This window comes from Apodemus sylvaticus, chromosome 18 (genome assembly GCF_947179515.1).
Source record: "Apodemus sylvaticus chromosome 18, mApoSyl1.1, whole genome shotgun sequence".
NCBI classification, from domain to species: Eukaryota; Metazoa; Chordata; class Mammalia; order Rodentia; family Muridae; genus Apodemus; species Apodemus sylvaticus.
In genome coordinates, this window is record NC_067489.1 from 58039432 (window position 1) to 58052402 (window position 12971).

The window sequence follows — 12971 nt, forward strand, 5'->3', positions numbered from 1 at the left end:
GCAACAACCAACTTTATCCACCAGACAATTTGTACTCTGAAGATCAAGAAGACTCACATGAGTAAATTATATAATCGCAAGGGCAAACTGCACATGACAGGCAAGCCACACTGGGCAAAGACATGATTTTCCATAAATGCATATAAACAAATAACAATAGCCAGTTGTAAAGAATAATCTGAAGTACACTGACTCCTATCTGCTACATCTGGGAGAGGCACAAAAGCATACTCCAAGAACTATTCTGTATTTTGATGTTGTTTCTGTTGTTGTTGTTTAGAAACTGAAGTCACAAGACTCCTGACTTGTTTTCTTGGCTTTTTTCTCATAAGCACTCTGAATTCTCTTCATATGATTCCATTCTTGAACCATGTTCCGAAATCTTCATCCTTTTTTATTTTTAGTAACAGAATATTCAGAGATTTGATTTGAGATGTTGTCGATAAATCGAATTGTCATTTGATGTATAACTATCCTATAACAAAGCAAATTATAAATGTAATGAGTAATATTAGAACAGTGAAACCATTGTAAAAGCATTCTGCCATCAAGAACAAGGATCCAAACTATGTCTAGTACTGTTTGGTTACATTATTATATTGACCAGAAAAATCTAGAGAATGGTTTGAAAAAAGACCCATATAATTAGTAGTTCTAATACCTTGTAAAACATATACCCATAAGAACACAAATGCAATTATGCTCTATGCAAATGGGAAATGATTCAAATTCCAAAGAAAAATCAGCTTCAAGACTCCTTCAGATGAATGAAAGAGTCTGTCATGGCCCCAAGGTCCTCCATCAGTACAGAGTCATTAGTAACGATAACAGGCTCTGGATTCATCTACTATACAAGCTGAAGTAAAGAAGGATGGGGAACATTAGACAATGCACATGTTCAGAGGCGCTCACCACAGATGCACAGATCACAGCAGCTAGCATCTCCAGAAAAAGATTCTCAGGGGACACAGGGCTCTCTGAGCTTCACAGAAAACCTTCTCCCTCAGTGCATAGGGCTATAACATGGCCCCAGGTGGGCAGAGTTGACCTCTGATGATATGATTGAAAACTCTTTTTGCCCTTTAGCTAAAGGATTGCTATCTTGCTAGTGATGTCCACTGTCTTCTCGCCCTCTGCCCTTGTCCTTGATGATCCAGGACTGAAGAAGCCAAAGAGGAATCCATAATGTTTTGATGGATCCGTCAGTAATTCCAGATGCAAGCTCCTTCCCAATTTTCTTCTAGGGAAGTAAAAATGGGGCAGGTTGATGCATCTGCTTGCATTAATCAGGAAGGTTAGAATGTGCATGTGTGTGAGCAATAAACAAAGGACGTAGCCAGATGTTATATTTAAGTGTTTATGAATTAGCCTTAATAGATGAATCAAAGCAGCCCATTCCAGCTGTTGGACTGAGGAAAAAGAAGTATTAATAGATTTGAGAACATCTGGACCATGAATCCCTTCTGTACCCTTAAGTGAGCTTTCCTCTTGTGATATAATACTTGTAGGAGACACTTTTGTGGGTAAAGTAAATAAGTTTAAAGGAAACTAAGGATCCGCACAATACACAATTGCTTCTTTTAGTTGTCTGGGTTCAAATAACTGCAGTTCTTTCCTTGCCTCTCGAGAAAATATGTGAGGACTGTCCAATGCTGTCCTTCCTTCTAAGGTTTTAAATAGATTAGTGTATTGCAAATACCACCATGTGCAGCTCACAAGGCCAGGGAAGAATTGGGAAACAAATTCTTCTTTCTTGTTCTGCCCTAGCTTCCCTAGGTTGCAAAGTTAGGTTTTGTTATAGGCTCTTGTAAGTCCACAACAAAAATTATGGAGATAATTCTAGATTAGATTGATTATCAAATCCCTCTCCTCATGCTCCCAGGTCATTTCCAGACAATGGAGGATACATACCTAAAGGAGGCTCTAATAATTGAGCTGATACAGTCATCACCAGCATCACTAAAATCAGTGGTGCTGAATTTACTTTCAATTTTGCCTAAAAGAGGAAAATCGCTTTTTGCCTATTTTACCAATTTTAAGGTTTGGTCATCCAGCTTACATTCAAGGAATTATCTGTCTCTTCCTCATGATTACTATCCTCCTTTCTCTTCCTTAATTATTTCAATAACTGTCCAAATTAATGCCCAAATGATCCAAAATTAAACCGAGATCTTTCCCCCTTGTTTATATGCCTTTTCATTATTCATTCAGATTCTGTCCCATGCGTCTTCTCTAAAGTTCCCTTTTCAGGAAACCAGGAATTACAATCCTATACAACTTAGAAGCAATCTAGTAGTAGTGATTCTAATATTTGTGCTTCTCCTTTCTTTAAAAGTGATGTACAAGCTCAACATAAGTCAAAGACATTCCTGGTTTCTGCCCCATCATTCTCTCACCCTCTTCTTTAAGGTCCCCGCTCTCTTATTTCATAGCTGACCTCAGGCCCGTACTGGGTGCCACTTGTTCGTTGCTTCAGTTGGTGGTGGGATCTGGGGGGAAGGTGTCAATAAGAAGAGAAGATAGGCTACAGTCTCATGCAATAGCCAACTTTATTCAGAGCATCAGACAATCTGTTCTCTGAGCATTAAGAAAAGTCCTATGAGTAAAGTGTACAGTCACAAGGACGATCCACACACTCCATAGAGGCATATAAACAAAAACAATAGCCAGTTGTAATGAATAATCTGAAGTAAACTCACTCTTACCCCACTGTGCCTGGGAGGGGCACAGAAGTGTAATCCAAGAGCAACTCTGTGTTTTTGAAGAACCTGAAGTCACAAGTTTTGCTTTCTTGGAGATTTATCCCAGATACTCAGAATTCTCTTCACACAATTCTACTCTTGGGCCATGTGCCAGCATTACATAATTTTTCAATGATGTTTTTCACTTCCAAAATATTTTTCCCATCAGGTGGGTCATATAGTATCATCTTAAATTTACAAGGTTTCCTGAAAGGTAAAAGATGAAGCCCACTTAGTGTCTCAGTGTCTGCAGCTACGCAGTATCTGGTGACCGTAGTTACCAGAATCTGCCCCCTTTCCTCGGTGCATACACATGAACTGCTAAGAGAATAGGAGCCTCCGGAGGCCTATGTGCGCTGCATTCATCTTCAAATACATTCCCTACTGAACAACTTACCCCAGAGTTTCAAGACAGCAAAACTTTAAAAAGCTAAAGAATAAAATTAAAGACACCGGAAGATGGAGATATTTCCCATGTTTGTGAATCAGTAGAGTTAATATGTGAAAATGACTATATTATTGAAAGTAATGCACAAATTTAGTACAGCTCCCATAAACATTTTGGTGATGTTCTTATAGAACATACAGAAATAGCAATTCATGTAAAGCAGAAAAGATTGCAAGTAGCCAAAGCAATACCAGCACAGCACAAAACTGACCTCTGTTTATACTATAGAACTATATTACAAATACACCGTGGGACTGGCACAAAAACAGACACATGAATTGATGTCATAGAATTGAGTACTCATAAACAAACCCACAACTAATAGTTGGGTGATCACTGACAAGGTATCAAAAAATACATTGAAGAAGAACAGCCTCTTCAGCATATGGTACCAGGAGAACTGGATACTCACATACACTATAGGCAGAAGCTAGATCCATATCTTTCACACTGCACAAAAGTCAAAATTGATCAAGAGCCTGAATATAAGGGCAAAAACCCTGAAACTGCTAGAGGAAAACATGATCAAAACATTGTAAGATATGGGAATAACCTAGGACTTTCTGACGGGCTCTAGGCAAATATCCTAGGTCATTCTAAATCCTGCCAATTAACCATTACTCAGGACCATCTTATAGACCATCACACAAACCAACATGAACTGCTACTATTCCTAATCACAATGCTCATCACCGTTGGGTAGGGTTGGTAGAGCAATATGGTAAGTTATAACATTGTAGACAGACATTAGAAATTAGTTCCTATTGGTAAAGACTGCTGTTTGACTGGGATTTAGTACTTCCCACAGCATATGAGATCTGCAAGTAAAACTGATTTCCTAAAATCAGCTGCTTCTGCTGTAAGTATGCTTTTGAAACATTGAAGACATACCTGAGCAACTGGATCTAATTCCAGGGTGTTCTTTCCCACATGTTCTACATTCACATACTTCACATTCATGAACAAACAAGAAAGCAGGTTTGGTAATTTGAAATTCCCCAGGTTGATAGCAGTTTGTAAGAACAGTTTAGTTTTATTTAGATTATGGCTATCTTCCCAATTTAGAGGCCTTTCAAGTCCATTTTTAGTGAATTTATATAACACTGAGGACCTATGATCTGCAGAATGTTCTTTGGCTCCTAGAAAACTTCTTGACATTTGGGTGTAAGCCAAGGAAAACTGAATACTTTCAAATCCTCTCAGCAGCCAGGTTGCATTCTAAGTAGTGAAGCAGTTTCCTGAAAGACTGTGATCTTTATAGGCAAATTGCTAAAACACTGCTGTACACTGAGTCCATCTCACAGCAGTCTTAAGTACAAGGGAATGATGTTAGATTGTCTGCAGATTGAATGAGTGGAACTGTAAAGAAACTTCAGGATTGTTGAATTTTAGCCAATGCCTCCCAATGAGCCCTGGTGGTGCTATAGCGCAGGTACATTGTTGACTTCTCCAAGAGCAATCGAAGAACTTGCTTCTTCTCAACAGGAAAATTAATGAAGACTGAGCAAAGGTCTACAACGATACACCATCTGATGTCTTGATTTTATGGTTTTTTTTTTGTTTGCTGACTGTTTCTGCTTTATTAACGGGTGCTGTTTTATGTCGATACGTCTGGTACAGATAAGCTTTCATTTCCTTTTTGTCTGTTTGTTCTGAGATTACATTTCTCCCTTCCCTTTCTTCCCTCCAAACCTTCCCATATATGTTTCCCTGATCTCCTTCAAATTTAGACTTTTTCATCGTTATTATGCAAATATTTATTTGTATATACATCTATATTCAAAATATAACCTTGTTGAATCCATACGGTTTCCTGTATGTATGTTTTCAGAGCTAACCTTTGGCGCTAGAAAACTGATTGGAGTGCTCTCTCCTGGGCCGGACCACCTCTGCCACTCCAAGCTTTATTCAGTTGCCTGGAGGTCTTTGTGTAGGGTTAGGGCCTTGTGGGCTTTTCTTTGTCTAATTTTGCACGTCTGTTGTTGTCATTCTTGTTTAGCTCATATTTGGGCAGCCCTGTTGGTGAGACTTCATGGGTGTAGTTTCTGATGTTACTAGAAGACCCAATCTCAGCAAAATCCCTCATCCTCTGGCTTTTACAATTGTTTTTCCTCTTCTCACATGTTCTCTGAGCCTTAGAGGAAGGATTATTTTGTACATGTCAGTCCACTGAGACTGGTTTCTACAACACTGTATATTGATTGGTTGTGGTTTTTTTGTAGTGGTCTCCATCTGTTGCAAAGAGAAGTTTCTTTGATGAGAAGTGAAGACTACATTTATCTATGTATATAAGGACACATGTTTGTAGATTGTTGGTAGATATTATGCTGGTTTAGTAAATTAGTGATTGTAGATTCTCCTCTAATAACCATGACTTCGTTAGCAGAGATTAGCTAGCTAGATTTCCAGCGCCAGGCCTGGTATCCCTCTTGTTGAATGGGCTTGACCAATAAAGGTAAGACTTGCAACCAAACATACAAGCCTTTATTTATTTTTACTGATTTTTAAATGTTTTGTTATTTCAAACAATTTTTAAACATCTTTTAATCATATTCTTCCCCATCTCCAAGTCCTTCCAGTTACTCTTCCCCCTCCCTACCCCTCAATGCAACAACAAAACCCACAAAAAAACCGAGAAAAAAAATAATAAAACAATACACAAAAGTAAAAACATCAAGTAAAAGCACATTTTAAAAAACTATGTAATACATGGTTTCTTGGAATAAAGCCTTCTCTGGAGTAGTTGATATACCCAGTGTCACTCCATCGGAGAAAACTGATTATTCCTTTCCTGGGGACTATAAATAACAGTTTGGTTGTTAACTTTTACCATAACGGCTAGGTTTTCATCCTTTCACTCATTTATTTTTAAAAACTAGCAAAAGAAAATATAATGAAATTAAACAAAAATTGTTACATGCAAAGCAACAATAAGAGAAGAGCCCAGGAGAAGGCCCAAGAATCAGAGACCCACTTGTTGACACACTCAGGAATCCTGTAAGAACCCTAAGCTGGACATAGACAGAGGGCCTGGTACAGACCCATGCAGTCCCTGTGCCTGCTGCTTCAGGGTTGGTAGTTGACATAAGCTTTACTCTTGTTGGTTTAGAAGGCCTTGCTTTCTTAGTGTCCTCCATCCTCTCTGACTCTCATACTCTTTCTACCGCCTCTTCCTCGGGGATCCCTGAACCCTAATGGGAGGGATTTGATGGAGACATATCATTTAGGACTAAGTGTTCCAAGGTCTCTCACGCTCAGTGTAATTAATATCTGGCTGTGGGCTTCTTTATTTGTTCCCATTTGCTGCAGGAGGAAGCTTCTCTGATGGTGGCTAAATAAGGATCAAACCAATAAGTATAGCAGAATATCATTAGGCGCCATTTATTACTACATTTTTTTTATTTTCTAGACCAGTATTATCTGATTTCTCTTTATATCCCTGGGCTATCTACTGTCAGGTTCCTGGACACCCAACCAATGACAGGTATGCATTCCATCTCATGGAGTAAGCCCTAAGTCAAATTAGTTATTGGTTGGTTACTCCCACAAGGCTTGTGCCACCATTGCCTAGCATATTTTGCAGGCAGTACCGTTGTAAAGCAAAGGTCTTGTTGCTGGCTTGGTGTTTATGTTTCTTTTCTTGTAGAAACAGGGTACCTTCTTTACCAGAGATGCTGGAACATAAAAGGCATTAAAGTAGGCACTAGCATGACATTTCTATGTTCAGTTATTTGTGTGGTTGTTATTTACAGCAACAGGGCCTTGCTTTCTGTTCATTGAGAACAACCTGTAGCTTTGGCCACAGCCTTTGTTGTTTGAAGATCCAACATAGAACCTCTTTAGTCCTCAATTGTAACCCAATCCCAGTACTAGAAGTTTCATTGCTCATAAGAGATATCCAGTTGGGGCTCTGTCTTCCCCATCATTTGTGGATTTAATTTAAATCACCTTCACATGTGAATAAACTTAAAGAAACTTCTACTATATTGTTTCCATACTACCCCTCAAATGAACCTTAATTTTAGATGTCTCTTTCTATAATCTCTCCCTTATCCCACTCTCTACTGTGGGTATCCATTTATTGTTTGTATATAAGAGGGCTACTGACTTCTATGAGTTATTTTTGTATGCACATACTTTGATCAAAGTGTCCATCAGCTGTAGGAGTTCCTGGTAGACTTTTATAGATTGCTTATGTATACCACCTGTAAATATCATCTCAAATATGCACAATACTATCATTTGTTTGATCATTGATTTATTTCTTTCCAATTTGTGTCCATTAGATTTCCTTTGGTTGTCTTATTGCTCTAGCCACAACTTCAAGTGCTATATAGACTAGATAGGGAGAAAGTAAACTACTTTATCTTGTTCCTGCTTTTAGCAAAATTTAACTTTGAGTTTCTCTCTATTTAAGTTGAGTTGGCTCTGGACTTGCTGTAAACTGCCTTTATTATGCTGATGTATGTCCCTTGTATCCTTAATATCTCCATGACTTTTATCATAAAGGGCTGTTGACCCTTTTCTGAATCTGAAATAATCTTGTGGTTTTTGTCTGTTTGTTTATATAGTGGATTACAGTTATTAGTTTATATATGTTGAACCTTCCCTGCATCTCTGGGATGAGTCTACTTGATTGTGGCTGATGATCTTTTTGATGTGTTCTTGGATTTTGTTTGTTAGCTATTTATTGAGTATTTTTATGTCTGTGTTCATAAGAGAAATTGGTCTGTAATTCCCTGTCATTGGTGAGTCTAAGTGTTTTGGTAACCGTGCCCTCATAAAATGAATTGGGCAATGTTCTTTCTGTTCCTATTTGTGAGATAATTTGAAGAGTATTGGCCTTAACTTGTTACTGGGTTCTAGTGAAGACATATTTTCTTGGCTGTTACTCATTGGCATCTATGCATCTGGGATTGGGAAGATTATCATTCTAGGTACTAATATCTAGTTTTGTCTTTGTTGGGTGGGTGTTTTGCTCCTTTGTTTCTGTTTCTTAGGAGAATGTGGTAGCTGAGTGTTACCTGGTAGAAAAAAATTCTGTGGTCCTTAAAATGGGTGGCTACTGGGGATTCCAGGTAAAATATTTCTGTGCATTGCATCTGCTGAGACTTAGGAATAGGAGCAGTTTGGGGGGGGGGCATTAGCTTCACAAGAGGGATGGAAACAGGTTTTCTCATCAGCATGTGTTTAGTTAATCCCCTGGTAATAAAGGCAGTGAGGAGATGCCAACGCAGAAGTCTGCTATAGCACTGGGCATGAGACTTGGAGGGGTGGAGGGAGAGGTGAAGGTCTGTAGAAAGCCTACATGCTTCCCTAAGCAGAGTCAAAGCCTTCACTTCTTAAGAGAAATAATAGAACATCAAATTATATTACTATATAAGTTTCAATAACTGAATTCCACATTGTGATATAATTAGCACTATTTAGATAAAGCTAGTTTATAAAATTGAAATTCCAGGACTGCAGAGATGGTACGGTAGGTAAAGTACTTACCACTTATGTGTTAGTGCCTAGTTTAGATTGCCAGAATCCATGCAAAATCCCTGTGGACATGTCAGCCTGCCTGCAATCCCAGGGCACAGGAGATAAGTCACTGGATCCCCAGAGAAAGCTGGCGAGCTATGCTAGGAGAAAAGGGAATCCCTGGGTTCCACAAGAGACCTTGCTTCAATATTTAAGGTGGAGAATATCCAGGAAGACATCTGGCATCAACCTTGGGCTTCCACACAGAACCACATGCACACATGTACTTACATGCATACAAGGCTTCATGTGCACATGCAGCAGACACACACACAAAGAAAAACATAATTAATTCATATATTAGACATTTGAAGGATGATGCCATGGCCTGACATCTCATTATGGTGACTGTTGCCCCATTACTTTGGAATGCCTCTGTGATTAAAATGCAACATTTATTTATAGGCTTTTAATCCACACCTTTTAGAGCCTATAAACCCCTTCTCATTTTGCTGCCATATCAATTATTTCATGGTCCATATTTGATGCTGAGCATTGGACAAAGACCTCAGAAGTTTCAGGTCCTGTGAACTAAACGTTCCTTTTTACTTTCTTTCTAAAAAAGAAGAAAAAAAATTCTTTATTCTGACAAAGGTTCTCATTCTGCTTTCAGACACAGTGTAGGCCGTGCAGTCCTACGAGCTACAGAGACAACATAGATCATGGTGGCTTGTCTCCAGTGCTGGTCTGGTTTTGCTCTTTGAGTGCATCCATCTGTGCATATGCACATACATGTGCATATATGTTCAAATAACTACATGTCTATTTCATATATATTCTTCCTGGATGGTTGAAGGTGGAGAAAGAAGCAATGAAAGATGGTAGACAGTGTGCAGGATTTTAAGTTAGGCTGCTGTCCTGGGCTCTGAGCTACAGCTGCTCCAGTTGCTGCCTAGCAGTTAATCCTTTCTGTTATTTGCTATGAACAAGGACATACCATGAGTTAACTGACACAGGCCCACTCCGTGGACGCCAGATGATCAGGCATCCGTGCCTTTCTGTCTCCTTTCTCCTGGGAAGCTTTTGTCCTGATCCTGGCTATCTTTGTGGCCACTGCACAGACTGTGAGTGTCACGAGGTGATTATCTAAGCTTTCTGCGTGATTTGCTTCTTTCAGAAGCACTGTAGTTCTGTCTCTGTGCTCAATTTTTCAACCTGTGGGCCCTGCCAGACAACAAGATATTAGGATTTGGAGCTATAGAAAGCAGCCTTAACAATCTCATCAATCGCTCTAACTCTTGAACAAATCCATAGACCCATCTCTTTGACTCTCAGCTGGCATGAAGAGAGTGTGAGGAACCCTGGTAGATGGCATGATAATCTGTTTAATTGTAATCCTCCACATTGAGAAAAGTCACTGAAGGCTTCAAGCTTCAGTGACTATTGGGATCACTTAAAATTTCACAACAACCTATTTGAACTTTTATACTCCTCACACTTTTAACCCTCCCGATATAGGGAGGAGACCTACAAACAACCATATTTCAGGATGATCGGGAGTTTACAGGCACAGGGTTTGATCTTACCAATTTCTGCCTGTGGAGTCCATCACAGTGCTGAGTTCGGTATATCAAGAAGTCCCAAGACTACTTCTGATTCTCAAGACAATTTAAAATTAATTTTTTTTCTTTTAGCTTACATAAGACAACTCACACTAGTCAGGTTCTGAAGCAGTTTAGTGAAAAGCTTTGTTTGATGAAAATGGTTCTAAGATGGACTGAGTGAAATAATGGGAACTTTGAGAATAGAATCCCTCAATACAGAAATGCTCCGTTTACTCTGAAGGATGTCTTGGTTTATTAAAGCAGTGCTTGCAGAAGGCAGCCCTGCAAGCTATACACAGGAACCTTTTGAAGTTCGCAGTTGATCTTTGAAAGTGTGTGTCTCTGTGTTCCTGAGATCAGGTGAGGATCTGGTGATTACTATTTCACAGGCTCCCTCTAGTGGACACAGTTGGGCTGCAGGGAGCGAATGATTGCCCAGGCTGTCCTCCATGAAGAGAGATGCTCTGGGAAGATGAACTTGTGTTTGAAGACTTCTTAGTTATGGTTTTGGAAAGGTGAGATATCTGTTTGCCCTTGAGCCTGTAGGTTGCAATTGGGGGTATAAAAGCTCATTAGCTTTTGGGTTTTCTCTTGCTAGCATCTTCTTAAAATTTCTTAAAATTTGAAGGCTGACTGCAGCCTGTCTGGAGACCTCACCCAGCTTCTGCTTTCTAACTAAGCTAATAAAACTAGTCCATTTTCAATTACAACAGGAAATGCTCTTCTGCTTCTATAGCAAATACTTCTTATATACAAAATCCAGATTGGCTTTACATAGTTTGTTCTCAGGGCTGGAGAGGTGACTCAGTGGTTAAAAACACTGTGTGCGGTTGCAAATTGGTACAACCACTCTGGAAATCAGTCTGACGGTTCCTCCGAAAACTGGGCACCTCACTTCCAGAAGATCCTGCTATACCACTCCTGGGCATATACCCAGAAGACTCCCCACAATGTAATAAGGATACATGTTCTACTATGTTCATAGCAGCCCTATTTATAATTGCCAGATGCTGGAAAGAACCCAGGTATCCCTCAACAGAAGAGTGGTTGCAAAAAATGTGGTATATCTACACAATGGAGTACTATTCAGCCATTAGAAACAATGAATTCATGAAATTCTTAGGCAAATGGATGGAGCTAGAGAATATCATACTCAGTGAGGTAACCCAGACTCAAAAGGTGAATCATGGTATGCACTCACTAATAAGTGGATATTAACCTAGAAAACTGGAATACCCAAAACATAATCCACACATCAAATGAGGTACAAGAAGAAAGGAGGAGTGGCCCCTGGTTCTGGAAAGACTCAGTGAAACAGTATTCAGCAAAACCAGAACGGGGAAGTGGGAAGGGGTGGATGGGAGGACAGGGGAAGAGAACGGGGCTTACGGGACTTTCGGGGAGTGGGGGGGCTAGAAAAGGGGAAATCATTTGAAATGTAAATAAATTATATCGAATAAAAAAAAAAAACACTGTGTGCTCTACACAGAGCTGGGCTATCTGTGTAACTCCAGTCCCCAAGGATCTGGCACCCTCTTCTGACTAGGCATTCGCCAGGCTCGTACAGACAAAATGCAGATAAAGCTTTTATATACATAACAATGAAACAAGCAAATGTTTTTCTCAAGCTCTGTAATCCGATAACCCCTACAAGCCTAACAGCCATGATTTCTGCAGATGTCCGGCTTGCCTGCAGTGGGATTTTCTTTTTTTTTTTTTACTTTTAAACCAATAATATTGTCTTACAGCTTTAAAAAGAAAGAAAAATATCTCTATACACTAAAAGAAGTTGATCTGTGGATTTGGTTGCTATTGGTGGCAATGGTTTGTTTTACCTTTCAAATTATACAACTAACAAATCGTTTTTTAATGTATATTTTTATAGAAACATCTTGAGGATTGGATCTAAACTTTCCAATTTTCTTTTGCTAGTTTAAGAAAGGGGCTTGGTATAAGATGAGGAGTGTTTTAAATCTTCCTAGATTCTTCTCCATTTGACTGTTGCCATCCAGGCTACATTATCCTGCCAGTACGTACAGAAACATTGTATAGTCCTTCTCTGTAAGCCGCCATGATAATTCCAGAGTCTTCGATTGTTTAAACTCTTCAGACAATGGTAGTATTTTAAAGAACCAAACTACTCAGTGGTAGCAGGTACACCTGCCTGATTTTATGCCATTTTTCTAAAATGGCTTCTTAGCGGCACCATGAGAAGGTCATTGAACAACTGTAGATGGAGTTAGTAACGAAGTTAAAACGGAAGAGTAGGGGTCACTTTAGTCATGTGTGTTCTCGGCTTTTCTTCTGCCTTCTACAGAAATTTTAGGTAAGCTACTTTAACCCTTCAATCCTACACGTCTCTTCACACCAATCACAAATTCATCCCATCAGTTTTGTGGGGGCAGGGGGCCCTTGAAATCTCTTTCCTAGTTCATTCTGCAAGTAAATGATTTTTATGTAAGTTTAACATTTTTCCATGTGTTAGACATTTAATCCTAATATCCAGTAAGGATAACCCATTCAACACTTTGATTCTTACACTTAAAATTAGCTGGAGAGCAAGAGAGGGAATCTCAGATTCCTTGGGTTGGAACAAGTCAGAAAGGTACCTACTTGAAGCTGACTGGGCCTCATCAGTTTCTGTATTCAATCTAACCCTGAACTCAGTCTAGTTTAAAGACTGTTCCTATAAACTTAAGAATTCAGCTTTTC